The sequence below is a fragment of the Carya illinoinensis genome, chromosome 11, assembly GCF_018687715.1.
Source record: "Carya illinoinensis cultivar Pawnee chromosome 11, C.illinoinensisPawnee_v1, whole genome shotgun sequence".
Classification (NCBI taxonomy): Eukaryota; Viridiplantae; Streptophyta; class Magnoliopsida; order Fagales; family Juglandaceae; genus Carya; species Carya illinoinensis.
In genome coordinates this window covers 8737193-8743192 of record NC_056762.1, presented here as the reverse complement: position 1 = coordinate 8743192, position 6000 = coordinate 8737193, and the positions used below count along the sequence as shown (strand labels likewise).

Sequence of the window (6000 nt, the reverse complement as noted above, 5' to 3'; positions counted from 1 at the left end):
AAACCCCCTTCACTGTGAATTTTCTTCTGCTTCTTCACGTTGAAACCCTCAATCCCCCTCACATCGTGACCTTTCTTGTTCTTCACTGTGAAGGCCTCAGTCCCCTCACAAAACCGAACCCTTCATCTCAGCCTCATGATGGTGTGAGTCCAAATACTATGAAATCGCGTCCAGAAATCTGTGAAAATCTCGCAGCACAATTTTACCACCAGGTCCAAAAGAAGCAAGCTGAGATTGCTCCCAAGAAGGTACTTTTATTGTTTTTTTTCATCTGGGCTTTCCTCGTATTCCCTTCAATATGCTTATTCTAGAAGTGGGTAATCCTTCATTAAATTTCACTATGGTTTTGTTGTATCTTGTGTATCTGTCATCAGATCTCAAAGTATCAAATAATTGAGCTAGAGGAGAATGTTTGTAATCTGAAGAAAGCTGAGGCAGATTGGATTTTATAGGTAGGTGTTGTGGAACAAGGAAATAAGTTGGAGGTAAGAAGAATTTAGTATCTAGGTTTGTTTTCGGAGCTGTTTGATGAATTACGTATTTGAGATTTTGTATTTTTAGTTAGGTTTTGTCAATTATTACTGTCAATTATTACTGTCAATAGAAGTTATAATAAGTCCAGTTTGTATTGATGTATTTCTACTTTTCTGGGCAACCTAAAACATAATTTTGACTTTCAATGCCTTGAATTGGCTACTCATTTTATTTTTGTTTGTTTTCAGCTAGTGGAACAAGACTCTAAAGGACAATGCAATTTAGAGTGCAAAACAATTGAGTGGGCTTGACAAGAGGTGAGATTTTGTCACTTGATTTGCATTATTTTATGTCTTGGTCTGCTTATTATCATGTAACTCTATATTGGCAACGGAGTTCTGTTTCTTTAAAGTAAGTAGCTATAATATGGATAAAACTGGCGAACTTTTTTTATTTATTTGGTTTACCATTTAAATGGTTAGAGTTTTGAATAGTATGGGAGAGGTCCTATGTTACAATCTAATGGAATTCTTGGCACCAAGTTGCTTAACTTTGTTTGCCCCTTGATGTTGCTTAGTTGGTATAAAGGTGGACTTGAGTTTGATGTTATGTTTGGGTGAGGTTGCAGGTTAAGATACTACCATGTAAAGCCAAAAGGGATGTTTAACAGCTTCTAAATTGTGGCATTCATGTGGATTTTTGTCACTGTCCAAACGATTCTGTTTGGTTTTTGGCTCTTTTTACATTATTTTGGATACCACACTTAGCATTATGATCAAATCACTGTTTGATCATATTCCAGGTCATGGGATATTCTGATACTGATGTTGCTGAATATCTATATAGCTCCAAGCCACAACTTGATTCATTGGTCAACTTTTTATGTAAAGACCTTACTAAAGCATGCAATACCAAGCCACCTCCAAGAGAACCTTTTGTGGCCAAGTCATCCAAAGAGGCAAAAATGGAAAGATATTGAAATCTATGGAGGTGATCATTTTGTCATTGCTTTGGCTTTCTCAAAAGAGCCTTCCGCTATAATATAGGATTTGTAACCAAGAGTTGTGGTGGGTAAATGTAAAGACAATGTATTTGAGAACTTGGTTGTAAACATTACTCTCTTGATTGTAAATATTTTGTACTTGAGAATGAATAAGCAGTTTCAGTTTTGCATTTTATCTTCATGTGGTAGTTTTGCACAGTGGTACTTTTATCTTTCCTAACAGATGAATATGTCCTATTTTGATTTGTATCCATCAAAATGGTAAGCACATGGTGACTTGCCCTTAGTTAAAAAAGGGCCACTCAATGGAGCAGCTATCTATCATTCATTTATTACTGGAAATTGTAAGAAATGGTAAATTGATTCCATCACAAAAAACCAATACACTAAAGATTGTATTGAATCAAAATGGTAAACTCATTCCATCACAAAAAAATATTAAAATCAGCATTACAAGAAAGTATTCCATCACAAATAATACTGTAGCAAAATATTTATTACAAGAAAGGATTCCATCACAAATAACATTGTGTCATAGTACAAGAGAGCATTCCATCACAAAGCATTACACGCTTGCAGCAATGAAGAGACAACCTCCATATCAGCTCCATCTAAACTAGCTTCCTGGCCTATTTGGGTATTGGCATTTGTATTAGTAATGTTGGAAAGAAGGCTAGATGGAGTTCAGTTTACTTGCATAGACAACATCATCAAAATCATGTGATAATAAAAAACTGAGCAAGCATTTCCTTAAAAAAAGACTGAGCAAGCATTTCCTAAAAAAAAAATTGAGCAAGCATTTCCTAGCCATAAACATAATCCATAGATTTTAACACTTAAAAGCTTCTCCACTAGGAATACATTGATTTGTTTCCTTAAAAATGTTGAGAAAATGGTTTACTTTGTCAAATGTTTACCATTTTGGTGACTGCTGGTAAATCAAATTACCTGAGAAGCTGGTACAAAAATCTATGAGTCAGTTGAGACTCAAGACCTACCCTAAAAGAGAATAAGAGTGGAAAAAAAAAAACCTCCTTTTTGATTTGCAATAAATCATTTTGTGTTTATTTGGTCCCCAAAGTCCAAATAACATCACATGCAGGGAGGGCCATGACCCAATAGGATTCTGAGTAGTACAAGATCAACATGTAAAGAAGCGAAACTATTTATCACAAAGGAATAAACAAAGCAGAATCATTTGAAAAGAATACTGCTTATATCCAATTGATTAGCAGCTGAGCATTACCAACCCCCATCAGCAAAGCAAAAAGAAAGGAAAAAACTACTTACCAATTCAATTTGCAATGTCGAAAACAGATTAACAACACTGCAAAATTGATTCACTCTAAGGGATCAACTAGCTCTGCTCAAGGTTTTTAACGGTGTAGACAAGAATTGAAGGAACCCATACAAAGGCCTTTTCTAAAGCAAAGTTCTCACTCCCGGCCAAACGCGAAGCCCCCTCCTCACCTATGAGAAAGTAATTAAAATTCAATAACTAAATGGTGAAGAATAATATTTTCTAATACAAACACTGCATATAAGAATGGCTGGCTCAATCTTTCAAAAGTAAACACAGCATTTTCAAGATGGGAAAAAGGAACTAAACAATGAGACAAAAAAAAAAAAAAAAAATCCAATTGTTCTCTTGAATTCCACTCCAGATCAAATGCTCTCCAACCAAAAGGAAAACCCACAAGTCATTTCATTAGATTCACACAACAAGGATCGGAACAAAGACCCAAAAACTCACAGTAAATCAAAACCCAACAAGAAAAAAAAAAGGAACAAGAGAAAATAAGTACACATGTGATAACTTAGTACTCATGCAAATGAAAAAAAACAAAGAAACATTAAAGAAAAATAAAAAGGAAAAGAGAGACAAACCCTAGAGCAAGGAAAGGCAGCCATGGCAGAGGAGGCCCTGGAGATTATCTGCAAAGAGGGAGAGAAGGAGAGAGAGAGAGAGTGACTCGGTTTCGAATGTGCTTCCAAGTGTAGAAGTGTCAAGTTGTATCAAGGATAAGTCCATGATCGTATTTCACAGGGACAAAGGGTTATCAAAGCGTATATGAGATTTTTGAGTAAAAAATGTGTCGACTATGAGAGATGAAAATAAAATTAAAACGCAATGCAAAAAAATAATCGAAGTTGAAATTAGAGTTTCTAATCAAAAATGCAAATTAACAAACATTTGGGTTGGGTTTGAGACTCTCTTTATTTTGGATTCTAGAGAATTTTCTCGATTAACAACCCAATCAAGGCATTAATAATCGGAAGATAAAAAGTTGTGCTTAAGTTTTGCAATATTTTTCTAAGAGATTCTCTACTTTACTAGCCAAACACACATTAACAAGCAATTGAGAGAAGCCTTGATAATTTTTAAGCTTTTGTTGTGCCTTACGTCAACAACAAAACAAGAGCAAGAGCTGCAATCTATTTTCAATTTAAATCCAACTAGTAATATAGTGAAATCAACAATCAATCACAAAATATTGCATTAAACTAGAACCTAAAATAAATTAAGTCTCATTCCACAACCCAAGTTTTTAGAAATTAGCTACACATGATGTTTCTAACAATAAAAATTAATCTAAGTAAAGTCATAACAAAATCTGAAAGATAAAGAAACCCAAAATAAATAAAAAATGAACCGAAAGCAAGAAAGAAAATTAAACGAAGAAGACGCCGCACCAGCTGAACGTAAAACTGGAAAAATAAAATGAAAAGAGATCCAACACGAGAGAGAGCTTCACGCCACAAACAAAAAAATAAAGAGACTCAGCCGAATAGGAATAAAGATACCGTTTGCAACGAAAGAAAGTATTCTCTAAAAAAAAAAAAAAAACTGCACTATCCTCTATTGCCTTGCGTCTTAACAAAAAGTAAAGAAAATAAAAATCAAAGCTACTCTGCTGCCGTCAAAGGTCTCTAACGAAAAGTAAAGTAGAATAAAATGAAAACTACCTTACTGCTACCAGCTAAACGAAAAAAAAGTAAAGAAAATAAATAACTATTCTGCTGCTAGCGTCTAAAACAAAAAGCAAGAATGAAATTAATGTGTGAAAAACAAAACCAGCCGCTTGCTGTCTTGCCCCCTGCTGCATCCAAACGAAGACAACTCTAGTAAGACAAGCAAGCCGCCTGCTGTCTAAAATGAAAGAAAAGCTCTATCTAGAAGATAAAAAGAAAGAAAGTAAAGCTATGAAAATAAAATGCTAAAGACTCTCCTACCTCCTCCCGTCTAAACGAAAAAGAAAGACCGAATAAAACCAACTCTGCTGCTTCCGTCTAAAACTACCGTACTAAAGCAAGAAATAATGTAAAAGCCAATACCGGCCAGCTGCCCTGCGTCTAAACGAAAAGAAAGGAAAACAAAAACTCAGCCCACTCTACTGCTACCAGGTTTGGAACGAAAACAAAATAAAGCTTGAAAACAAAAACTGCCGCCTTGCATCCAAATGAAAAAGAAGAGAAAATAAAAACTGTAGCCAAACGAAAACCAAAAGAAAAAAAGAAAACAGCCTGAAACAATAGAAAGAAAATAACAACTCCAAGCTAAGCTACTGAACTGTCCAACGAAAAATAATATATAGGCAAAGCTCATAACTCCTCTGCTGCCTAGCGTATGCAACGTGCTGCCACGTCCAGCGGTCTCCAACATGATATGCAATTGATCTCCTGCTGCTCCAGCTAACCGAACGAAAAAGAAAGGAAAAAAAAAAAAAAAAAAACTCTGCTGCTGCTGCACGTCCAGGTTGGTGCCAGCGTGATCTTCTGTCTTCAACGTGCTTCCATCTCTCAGCTTCACATGCCAAAAGCTGCCGTGGTGACCTTCCATGTGCAGAAGCAAGAAAGCTGAAATGAACAGCTTGCCTTCCAGCAGCACATAACTGATCTCCTGCACGTCCAAGTGAGTTTCCTTGTTGCAGGTTTATTGCATGTGTGAGCTGCTGTGGTCCCAAGTTTTCTACATGTGTGAGCTGGTGTGGTCCATGTGATGCTATTGATCTCCTGCTGCACGTCCAGCTACTCGAAAAAGAAGGAATAAATTTGCTGCTGCTGTTGGCTGTCCGAGTGAAGTGCAATTGATCTCTATTAGATGAGATTCCATAAAACCATAATCAATTCTTCTATTTCCTCATAGGTCCCATTTTTTCTTTCCTTCCATAAATGCCCTATAATGTATAAATGAAATGATATTATAGTTTAAGTATTTCAAGGGCAAATATGAGACTTTGATGTGCAAAAATATTGGCATCAATTAATTTGACATTCAATATTAGAATTTGATGCATAATTAAGTGTTCAATCCTTATTTGATAAAATAAATCACTCATTTAAACAACTTAATTATGCAATTCTAACCCTTTATCAGAGAGCATGGGTGGGTTGGCACCTTTTTGTAGGCAATACTAATTATAACACCACACGTGAGGAAGAAGTTGGTGAGGAGGTTGTATAGCAGATTTTGAATGGGGAGATGAAACCCAGTGAACTGCAGATTTTGAATGGGAGAGGAA

The 6000-nt window shown here is 35.7% G+C and overlaps 1 pseudogene; it reads left to right on the top strand.

The window, feature by feature from the left end:
* The first annotated feature begins 158 nt into the window (after positions 1 to 158).
* LOC122282188 lies at positions 159 to 1453 on the top strand (annotated as a pseudogene).
* Positions 1454 to 6000: the final 4547 nt, after the last annotated feature.